Source organism: Hordeum vulgare, chromosome 7H, assembly GCF_904849725.1.
Source record: "Hordeum vulgare subsp. vulgare chromosome 7H, MorexV3_pseudomolecules_assembly, whole genome shotgun sequence".
NCBI classification, from domain to species: Eukaryota; Viridiplantae; Streptophyta; class Magnoliopsida; order Poales; family Poaceae; genus Hordeum; species Hordeum vulgare.
Window position 1 is genome coordinate 306713046 of NC_058524.1, and position 12279 is coordinate 306725324.

The window sequence follows — 12279 nt, forward strand, 5'->3', positions numbered from 1 at the left end:
TACACTCACTTGCACACCTACACTAGCAACACCTCATGTGTGTGCAACACACACACACACATGCACATCATCTACTGCCATCTAACTAGCCACACAAGCAAAGATCACAAGCCACCTCCATATCATCATACACTAGGGTAGCATCACCACACACACACACACACATGTGGCTAACATCATGTGTATGCACACACACACACATGCACTTCTCACATGAACACACACATGCACACATCATATGGCACTTCTTATAGCAGCAAAGAATAAAAATAAATGCCAACTCATCTATGGATTGTGGCACAAGAATAGCAACAAGCAAAGAAGGGGGGGAAATATAGCATGAAGGAAAAATAAAAGGGGGCACCCTGGGATTCGAACCCCTGTGCCCCTGTTGCAGAGCAACACCACTTCACCACTGCGCTGCTCTGCTTTGCTCGACAGGGTAGGGGAGGCAATCAGGCTAACCTCTGCTTGTAGCTACTATGCAGGGGAAAAACAGAAACTAAAATAGCACCGAGGGGGGATCGAACCCGCGCCCTTCTCATCAGGCACACGCGCTTGCTACCACTGGGCTACGGCCAGAAATCTGACAGAGAAGGGGCACCAACACTGCTGATCATCCCCCTCTAAGATACACAGGGAAGTCGCGGCGGCCGGAACAGGGGAGCTGTCCCGCCGGCGACACAAATCAAATCGAGCAACGGCTCGTGGAAGGGAGGACGCCTACGCTCCCACGAACCCATTCCCTTTGCTATCTTCGCACGAGACAAACTATAGCGGCCTAGCTACGGTGCGCGGCGGCGCCGGCGACACGGACGCAGCACGTCGACGACCTACTGCTCCTACACGAGGAACTACTACAGGGAAGGGGTAGGAGATGGATCTGCTCACCAATCGGAAGGAGAACTCGGCCGCGACGGGGAGGAAGCAGGGGAAGAAGAGGTGGCTGTCGATCTGGCCTGCTCGTCGGGGAGGGGTGTCGCCGTCGTGGAGAAGAGGATGCAGGGGCGCTCGCGTCGACCTAGCCACAGGGATGGAACCCTGGATGTCCCCGCGTGCTCGCCGAGTCGTTGGAGAATAAGAAGAGGTTCGGACGCGGTAGCGAGGAGCAGCTCAACCCACGGCCATGGTGGAGGAGACCTTCCTTACCTGATGTGCTTCGTCAGAGAGAGAGATGGAGAGGGAATGGAGGTGGCGGCGCGAGAAAGGGAAACCCTATTGCACGGACGCCAAGGGGGTCTCTTTTATGGAGGGAAGGGGCGAGGAACGTTCCTCGACGTCCGTGACGCCGTCAAGTCGCCGTTGCTCTGAACCTGTTGGAGAGGAACACTGACGGAGGAAGGGGGACGAGCACGCCGTCTATAGGGGCGGCGATACTGGACTGCGATAGAAAGAAAAGATGGGACGCTAAGTGGGAGGGAGCCCACTTAGTGCGCGAGATAGTCGAGAGAGGCCCCTGGTTCTTCCTATTAAACAAAATAAACCAGAGAAAGAAAATAGGGACAGGGCAAACTAAAGAAGATAAAATCAATACAAAAATGGCCCTGGACCTGAAAATGAACATACTATTTAAATAAAATACTTCCAACATTTATGGGGATACTTTCATAATTCCAAAACAGCATTTATCTATACTGTTTTGTGAATTATAATCACCCTTAAAACCCAGAACAAAACTTCAAACCAACACATCATCATCTCCACAATAAACTCTAAACACAAGGCATTTTAAAATAGTTTTTGGGAAGATGTAATTTTTGAACATGAGATAAAAGGAAGGACAAGGGTTTTGCCATCCAAAGTGGATTGAAGGTGAGAACCACCACAACTACTACACACTCCAACACCTCATGAGTATCACCACATAAGCACAAGATCACAAACACCACAACTCATCACATGATAACACAAGCAAACACAAGGACAAGACATGGCATGAAACATATGGTATGCATGCATGCAAGGAAGAACAAAAGTGACACATGAAATCATAGACACAAAGTGACATCATCATATCCATGGAAAGGTGGACCCACATGCAATAAGTTCCAAATAGGGAAGGTTACACTTGGGGCACTACATGTGTGCACCTTGTGGGTGTCATGGCACTAAGGTGGGGTTCCCTTGAAGGGCAAGTGCTTATGTGAGAGCTATGTAGGAGTTAAATTCTTTCTTTCATGTGTAGGTGTAGTTTTGCTTGTGCTAGTGTTGTTTGTGTGGGAATGGTGATGTGCTATGGCACACATGCATAGGGTCTAAACCCTCATGTCACCATTGGCCTTGTGATAGCGTGCACTAGCTTGTGTAGGTGTAGTTCTAGTGAATAGCACATGTGATGATGCACTATTCACTATATATGATTCTTTGTAGTTTTTCTTTACTAGTTTGTGCCCACTTGTTCCAAGCAAATGCATATGTTTTATATATGTTTTTGGGGTAGAAAGATCCCAGGAATCCATTGGTAAAATCATTTTTGCCTTTGGAACATTTTCTGGAGATGACATATTTTAGATTTGTTCCATGTTTGGAGCTTGGTCTCATGATGTTGTGGTGAGCCCAAGGGTTTGTTTCTTGGTTGTGGTAGTAGAGGGTGACCCCCTATACCACATGTTGGTTTCATTTCATGATTAGGAATCCATATGTGCAAGTTGTGCCCAATCAAAGTAGGCATGTGACTGAAATTCCAGATTAGTGAAAATCTGACATTTTCACTCTGAGAATCTGTTTATATTTTCTTCTCCTGTAGATGAGGTTGTGCAGGTCAATGTGTTGTGATTTAGCCTTAGCTTTCAACTGAAAAGTTGAAGCTTATATTCTTATATAGCTACCTGTAAATTTTCATTCCATTTGGAGTCCTGTAGATATTGTTTTGGCTGCTGTCAAAATGCTTCAGAGCATAAACAGATAGTGAGAATCTGGAATTTTCACTAAGTCCGTGAAATCTGATATTTTGGGCAAGTTTGCAGCTTTGTAACTTTCTGTGTTTAACTCCTTTGGGTGATATTTTTGCTTGTGCTTGTAGTACTCTTGGATAGCTACTGCCACATATCTTATTTGGCATGTTTAGGTGGTTGTAGGTGCTTTGCATGTAGCTCACAAAGTGCTAAGATGCAGTTTATGGCAGATTGTGTAGTTTTAGTATTTTGATGCTTGTGAGTGCATAGTTGATGGTGTGGTGATATTCTTTGCACCACCCCATCCATGTTGGATTTTTTTATGTCTTGGCTACCTGGAAAAGCCAGAGTTGAGCCATTGGACTGTGTTGTGATGAATTTGACACGTAGGGCTTCATTTCTTGTTTCGTTATTTCCCGTTGATCCGTAGCTCCGTTTGTAATGTTCTTTATATGGTTTTGCATCGTTTTCACGAGACGCATCGGATCATGTCATTCTCATGCATGTCAAGATAGCTTAGGATGCAGTTCTTTCCAGGAACATGTAATTACTTCTCATGCTTGTGCTAGTGATAGAAATAGTGATCCATGCTCATATTCATCTCATGCATCATGTGCTTGTTGCATATTGATGTGCTGTTGTGCATTGGATGTTATTCTTATGTTGGGTAGCACCGGGATCGGAGAACGAGTACGTGGATTCGGGAGAGTACGTGCAGGACGAACAAGAACCATTCCAAGCTGAGGATATCACATGCAGGATGATATGACCTCGATTCCATCTCTAGACTTGTTATGCTAGATTACGTTTCCTTTGTCATATGCTCGCTGCCTACCACTGAAATAATTGCCTCCTGAATTTCCATGAAACCCAAACACTTATCCCTCCCTAGCAAATCTTGAATGGCTAAGTAGGCTTTGCTCAGCTACTAATGTTAGCGTTGCTAGATGCAGGTGCTTTGCCTCATGTGATAACATGAGTTTGATATCATTATGTTAAATCTGTTATATAACTAATGCACCTATATACTTGGTAAATAACAGAAGGCCTAGCCTTTTGCTGGGTGTTTTGTTCCGTTATTGCCGCCATAGTTACCGGCTACCGGTGTTTGATTCCATATTGATCGCTCCTAACACGTTCGGGGTTGTTATGGGGACCCCCTCGATAAATCGCGTAGTATTAAGACTTGTCCGGCAGGACCCAACATTGGTTTTAATTTGCTAATCACTTAATAATAATCTGCATAGGGAATAGCTACCCAGAGGAATTTAATCAACAACCCGGGCCAGTGCTCCTCATGAGTGTTGTTCCACCCACCTAGCAGTCGGCAAACCCACCCCAAGGAAACTTGAGGTTTGGTCCTTGTCCACTATGCATAGACGGTGTTGTCCTGAGACTGAGATACGCGGCTCTTATCAGGGTCATCGACACACCGGGAGGTCATGCTAGTCTTTTCTTACCTTAGCGATATATCTTGCGTATAGGAATCCCGGTGAAGCTTTGGTTCTCCCCAGAGTTGAGGTTTTCCTCTAAGGAATCCGACGAGATCACAAGATTCATGATAGAGGATTACTTTGCGGCCCGTGTACGTTTGTGATGGACTAGTTCGAGCACCCCTGCAGGGTTTAATCTTTCGGAAAGTCGTGCCCGCGGTTATGTGGCAACTTGGAATATTTTGTTAACATCCGGTAATAGATAACTCAAACATAAGCTAATAAAATTCGCAACTGTGTGTGTAACCGTGACTGTCCCCTTTGAAGATCTCTCTTTGATCGGGAACACGGTGGGGTTATGATTGACGTAGGTAGGTGTTCAGGGTCACTTAGTGATCATCTACTATCGACCGCTAGTATAGACCACCTTCATTCAAGTTCTACGTAAGTTAGCCACCATATTAAGCTTAGGATGCTGCAACCTAAATACTCCACCTTTCCAACCTAATAACTTGACTAGTTCTGGCACCGAGGTCATAGATTGTTGAGTCCCCGTGGCTCACAGATTCCTTCACAACACCAACAGGTTCAGGTACCCCCGAGACAGGTGATCCCGATGGCACGCAGCTGGCATGGCAGCACGAGGAGAACGACCGCCTGTATGTGAACTATCCAGAAGATTGAGGCGTGGTCGTGATCATGGGCAAGCGGTAGGGTAGCATAGTCATTTCTCATGTTTTGTAGTCCGTAGCGGAACTACCTTGTTTGCATGCGTGATGTACTATGATATATTAATGAGATGACAGTTGAATCCCTTATTGTCATTCCTCTATTATTTATGTATGTGCTATGTTACCATGTTTGCGAAACGCTTAGATGCGCTTCTTTCCAATTTAGGGCCTCGATCCCCAGATCGGAAAGGACCGCATCTTAGTCGTTACACGGAAGTACCGCCCTGAGCGGTACTTCTGCTCTGTTTCTTCACTATATGTGCTCAACTGTAGTACCGATGATCGGAGTGGTAGTACCGCTCCAGCGGAACTTCCGCTCCTCTTCTCGTGTCTGTTTGGCTGGCCGAGCCAAATCTTCCGTGCAAGCGGAAGTACCGCTCCTACACGACTTATGGGCAGAAAACGGTGAGATTTTCTACCTCTATATAAGGGGGTCTTCTTCCCCAATGGTTTCCTATACGTTCAGATCATGTTCTTCCCCCATTATTGACCTTCTTAGATATTGCTAACTCTCAATCCCTCCAATGATTCTTGCTAGTTCTTGAGGGAAAAGAGAGAGGAGATCCAGATCCACATCTCCACGAATCACTTTCTCCTCTATGTGAGGGGAACCCCTTGGATCTTGATCTTGGAGTTCTTTGTGAGCTCCTTGTTCTTCCTATCATATTCCTCCATGGCTTTCCTTGTTGTGGAGGGAGTTGAGTGTGAGGTACTTGACCACGTTGTGTGTTCTTGACATTGCATCGGTTAAATCGGTTTGAGTTCTCCACGGTGATACGTGGAAGTGAAGTTTTAGAAGTTTATTACCCTAGAGATTGTTCTTCGTGGATACTTTGGCGTCCTAGAAGCTTGGTGGTGCCTTGGAGCTCAATCATTGTGGTGTAAAGCTTTGGGCAAGCGTCGGTGTCTCCAATTAGGTTGTGGAGATTGCCCCGAGCATTTGAGGTCATCTCGAAGCCACGGTCCATTGTGGTGAAGCTTCGTGGTGTCGTTGGGAGCCTCCAATTAAGTTATGGAGATTGCCTCAACCTTGTTTGTACAGGTTCGGTGACCTCCCTCAAGGGTCTCTTAGTGGAATCACGGCATCTTGCATTGTGCGAGCGCGTGAGGAGATTACGGTGGCTTTAGTGGCATCTTGGGGAGCATTGTGCCTCCATCCTCCACACCGCTCCAAACAGAGATTAGCATCCGCAAGGGTGTGAACTTCGGGATACATCGTCGTCTCCACGTGCTTTGGTTATCTCTTACCTGAGTCCTTTACTTATGCACTTTACTTTGTGATAGCCATGTTGTTTCTTGTCATATATCTTGCTATCACTTAGTTTTTATCTTGCTTAGCATAAGTTGTTGGTACACATAGGTGAGCCTAGTTGTTTTAGGTTTTGTGCTTGAAAGATTAAACGTTAGTTTTATTCCGCATTTGTTCAAGCCTAAACCATAATTATTTTAAAGCGCCTATTCACCCCCCCTCCTAGGAGACATCCACGTCCTTTCATTACTGCACTCTACACATGCTAGTCAATAAATACGGTAGTGGAAAGTAAAGACTTTGCACTTGTAGTAAGGAGTAGAGTTTAGGAAGATCAAATGCGAAGAAGTTGACACGGCGATTTTTGGCATGGTTTAGATAGGTGGCGCTATCGTATGTCCATGTCAGTGGAGACTTCAACCCACGGAGGGTAATGGCTTCAAGAGTCCACGGAGGGATCCACCCACAAGGCGTCCACAAAGAAGCGGCATTATCTATTCCACCATGGCTTCCATCCACACAGGACTAGCCTCACTCACAGTAGATATTCCCGAAGTAGGTGATATCCTTTCCCTTACAAACATCTTGGTTCAACTCCACAACACGAAGTAGGAGCCTTTCAGGTGACACCTAACCAATCTAGGAGGCACCACCCTCCAAAAGGTAATAGATATGGTAGAATGATGAACTCCTTGATCTTGTGCTTGAAAATATAGTCTCCTCAACACTCAATCACTCTCTCTCAGATTTGGAAGGGGTAGGAGAGATTGATCTTGTGGAAAGCAACTTGGGGAGGCTAGAAATCAAGGTTCAAATGGTTGGAATGGAATATCTTCATCTCAACACATGAGTAGGTAGCTCTCTTTCAGAAAAATGGATCTGGCAAGTTTACGTGTGTTCTTAGTTCTTCCTCTACAAATCAGATCTAGGTGGAGGGGTATATAAAGGCATCCCCCAAAATCCAACTGTTACAACATTATTGCCCAACTCGGTGACACCGAAATGAATCTCAGTGGTACCGAGTTGGACTAAATATGACTACTTTTAAATTCTCGGTGCGACCGATAAAGGAATCTCTGTGGTACCGATACGATGACCTATACCAGTTTCCAAATCTCGGTGAGACCGATTTCAAACTCGGAAATTCCGATTTTTGAAATCTTCTTAACAGAAAGTTGGTCACTGAATCTCGGTGGCATCGATAGGAATGTTGGTGGTACCGAGATGGTAGGGCTTGGCATAGGTTCTGTCAAGTGTAAAATCAGTAGGGCCTAATGGAAATTGTTGGTGGCACCAATTTTGCTGGTTTGGGTTTGGACAGAGATATTTTGTGAGAGAATGGCTCAGTATTTTTAGTGGCTACCTCTAAGCACTTGAGCAACCAATTCATCATAATACTTCACCCCCTTTTAATAGTATTGGATTTCTATGAACTCAAAGTGATTTCTCACAAATATAAAATGTAGAGTCTTCTTGCTTGAAGCTTCAGCCAATCATATTCCTTCCTTCATCAAGGGGCTTATCCTCATAATCGTATAGCCAAGGTTGTGTGTGGACGATACCTGAAATATACTAGGTAAAAGTGTTAGTCCAAGAGACAATGTATGTTGTCATGCATTACCAAAACCACCAAGGGAGCATATGTGCTTTCAACCTCCCCCTTTTATTAATTTATGACAACATACAAACAAAGCTTCAAATAAAGACAGGCATTATAATATGACAGCCTTGAAAGAAACATGACTAGTACAAGCTCACCCTAAATGTGTGCAATCCCTGTTAAGTATGGTTGCTTTGGACTGCATGGGCACACACAAGGTAGAAGGACAATACAAGCCATATAAATCTGGGCTATATCCATCAAAGATATGTGAATGTAGAACTTCCATGTTCATGACTCACTCTTGAAAACAATATGTGCAAGAGACAAGAGATCATCCTGAACAAGGATATTAAGCATATACTTACCTTGAGGTTCTTGAGCGTCTTAGGAGTAGAAGTACACTTGGGAAAACAAATGTTAGATAACACAAGATTACTCTATTGTAAAGATGCAAAGAGCTTCAAAAGTACGAAGATATGGAGAACATATTGAAAATAGGATTTGATGATAGATATGTCTCCAAGAGGATTAAGAACTTTCTCCCCTAAGAATTAATAAATAAGATTACCTCTCCCCATGAATTATAGCATGTAGATGTTGGGAGTGGGTAGGGTAAGACAAGTTCAATCCAAAGATAGTGATAGAAAGGTAATGATATCAAAAACAATTTTATCAACTCTTTCCCCTGAGTGTATAAGGTTTGATATATCTCCCCTTAGGTGGATATCCCCTTAGGTATACCTTCCTTTAGGAACATGTATCTCCCCTTTTATGTAAGCTTATTGGTGATATTTATCCCCCTTTATGTAAGCTTATTGGAAGCTTTGATATTTCTCTCCCTTTGGCATTAATTTCCAAAAATTTCAGAGGGTAAGCGCTCATTGAGAGAAAGGGGTCCTTGATTCTTCTCTTTTGATAAAGATTCCTTGAATTTGACTCTTCTCCCCCTTAAGAATAGATAAGAGTTCCTTGAACTATATCCCCCTATTCTAGGGATCCTAGATGATTCTCCCTCTTATATTGTATGGTAACACTGAGGTTTTCTCCCCCTAGAGAAGATTTCTTCCCCTCGAAAATTTTGCTAAAACTATTTTTTGTTTCCCAAAATTTTAAATAATATCTTAGAAGGTAATGAAACTTGGGATCATTGAAAATCTTTCTCCCCCTAAGGAAAAAGTCTAGAAAATATCTGAAAATCTTTGGTAGTGATAATTTTCGGAGTCACCGAGGCCATATGGTTCGGTAGAACCAAGAATGATAACATGCCTCTCGGAGAAATCGGTTGAATCGTGTTTGCGAGATCGGTGAGACCGAGTTGCAATGAAAATCAACTCCTTAACTTAAAGTAGAAAGAAATATCCACAAACTTTGAAAAAGCAAATATCCAAAGAGTGAAAACAAAAAAAGAAGACATTTTTTGTTTTTGAAAATATATACATACATATAGATGAGAGTTGTATGGTTCAAAGAAAGTATGCAATGAAAATGTGAACCATACAAGAATCTCCATCTAGATGTGGGGTGGTGACTAGGTCACCTATATTAGAGTATACTGTCTTGAGGAGTCAAGCAAGAATGATTAATCATAGGTCATACTCATCTTTAAGCGCAAAATGGTGTTACCATTTTTCGATTAAGCTTTTAATGTCTTCATATAACTTGAGTTTCTTTACCTCATGACTTGGTGCAAAGCTTTATCAAGGATATGAGTACATGCCTTCGAATGATGTTGATGACGTGGCTCAACGTTGATGATGATTATCTTGAGTTGGGAGCTATCCTTGTCATTTTGGTTCACTTTTCACCTATAATGGTTAGTCATGCAAGTAAGAACATAATATATCCAAGTGACATGAGTGAATTTCATCATCATACAATTGTCAAGGATATGATTTTGTTGTCTTCTTCCTCCATCTTCGAAGAAGGGGTTGTTGATTCTTGGACATGACAAGATTGCTTTTGATGTGAGTTGATGGCAATCTTGTGGAGTTTATTTCTTTCAAGTACCTAAAAAAGGGTTAGATGCAATACACAGGAGCATAGTTTTCCAAGATATAAGATAGTGTCAAATCAATAGCACCATGGAATGGACAATCAAGCTCATGCTCTTCCATGCATCTGAGTGAGTCTAGCTCAAGTTTGAAGCATAAATGATGTTCAACTCACTCTTCAAATGAAAAAATATTTTCTCAACAAGTTTTTTGGTAAAGATATCACCTAATTGTTTGTCGGTATGAACATGCTTAAGATCTATATCTCCTTTACCAACATGATCACAAATGAAATGATGTCGCACTTGAATAAGTTTTGTTCAGAATGTTGCACATAATTATAGGCAATTTTAGTAGCACTTTCATTTTCACACAATAATGGAACATTTTTAACATGAATGCCATAATCCTTAAGATTTTTAGTCATCCATAGTAATTGTGTACGGCATGATCCGACGCTATATATTCAGCTTTGGTAGTAGATAAAAATACCAAGTTTTGTTTCTTGGATGAGCAAGACACAAGAGATCTCCCAAGAAATTTACTTGTACCCAAGGTGGATTTTCTATCAACCTTGTCTCCGGCATAGTCCGAGTCGTAATAGCCAACAAGATTAAAAGAGGATCCCTTGGGATACCAAATGCCAAAGTTTGGTGTATGTATCAGGTATCTCACGATTCTTTTAATAGCCAACAAATGACATTGTTTATGTGTCGCTTGATATCAGACACGCATGCAAATTCTCAACATGATATCAGGACAGGAGGCAGATAGATATAGCACTGAATCAATCATTGATCAATAAACTCTTTGTCCAACCGGTTTGTCCTCCTTAGTGAGGTAAATATGTCCACTAGTAGGCATGGGGGTTCTCATACCTTTGCACTCTTGCATATTAAACTTCCTGATTAATTCCTTGGTGTACTTGGTTTGAGAGATAAACGTACCTTCTCTCGATTGTTTGATTTGCAATCCAAGGAAGAATTTCAGCTCGCACATCATTAACGTCTCATATTTCTCTCACATCAACTTCCCAAATTTCTCACTAAATTTAGGGTTAGTAGAACCAAAGATTATATCATCCACATATGTTTTCCACACAAATAGTTCTCCATTAACTCTTTCAGTGAATAAGGTTGCGTCAATTTTACCAATCTCAAAACCCTTTTCAATGAGGAACTTCATTAGGCATTTGTACCAAGCTCTAGGGCTTGTTTAAGACCATATAAAGCTTTACGAAGTTTGTAAACATGAATAGTTTTCTTGGGTTTCCCAAAGCCGGGAGGTTGTTTGAAATAAACCTCCTCCTCAATTTCACCATTTAGAAAAGAAATTTTGATATCCATTTGGTAAAGAGTAATATCATAGTGATTGGCGTAAGCGAGAAGAATGTGAATGGCTTCAAGTCTAGAAACGGGGTCATAACTCTAACCGTAGTCCATACCTTCAACTTGCATGTACCCTTGGGCTACAAGACGCGCCTTGTTGGGTACAACTTGTCCATCTTAATCTTGCTTGTTCCGAAACACCCATCTTGTACCGATGATATTGTGCTTGTCTTCGGGATTTTCAACAAGTGTCCACACTTGATTCCTCTCGAAGTTGTGTAGCTCTGCGTGCATGGCATTCACCCAATTTAGGTCTTGAAGGGCTTCTTCTACCTTCAAGAGCTCAATGCTAGAAATGAAAGAGTAATGCTCTCAAAAGTTAGCTAAACGAGATTTAAAGCGAGTGATTCTCCTGGTTTGTATGTCACCTAAAATTTGATTCAGCGGATGATTTTTTTTCCACTCTTGCTCGAACTCGTGATTGCTTCTTATTGTCGGATGGTGGAGCTTCTTCCTCATCATCTTCTTGCATGTTGTCGTTGACAGTGTCATCTCCTTGAGGTAGTGGTGAGGAAGGTTTAGGTGGATCATCACGTTGTACTTCTTCCTCTTCTTCATCGTGGCGTGTACCACTTGTGGATGCCTCCATGTCATTTTGTAGTTCTCCTTGACATGAAGTGGGAGCTTCCACCTGAATTGATGAAATACTTTCCTTCACCTCCATGGGACGAATCTTGCCGATATGTAGATCTTGTATTGCTTCCGAAGGTTCCTTATCTCCTACATCATTTGGCAATTGTTCGACTTGCGAACCATTAGATTCATCAAACTTCACATCTACCATCTCTTCAACTTTTCGAGTGAAGCTATTGTATACATGGTAAGTGCGAGAGTTTGACCCATAACCGAGTAGGAAACCTTCATGAGATTTAGGAGCAAATTTAGTGCGACGATGATTATCAAGAATGTAGCACTTAGAGTTGAATACTCGAAAGTATCCAACTTGGGGTTTGTTACTGGTGAGTAGCTCGTATGTCATTCTACCGAGGA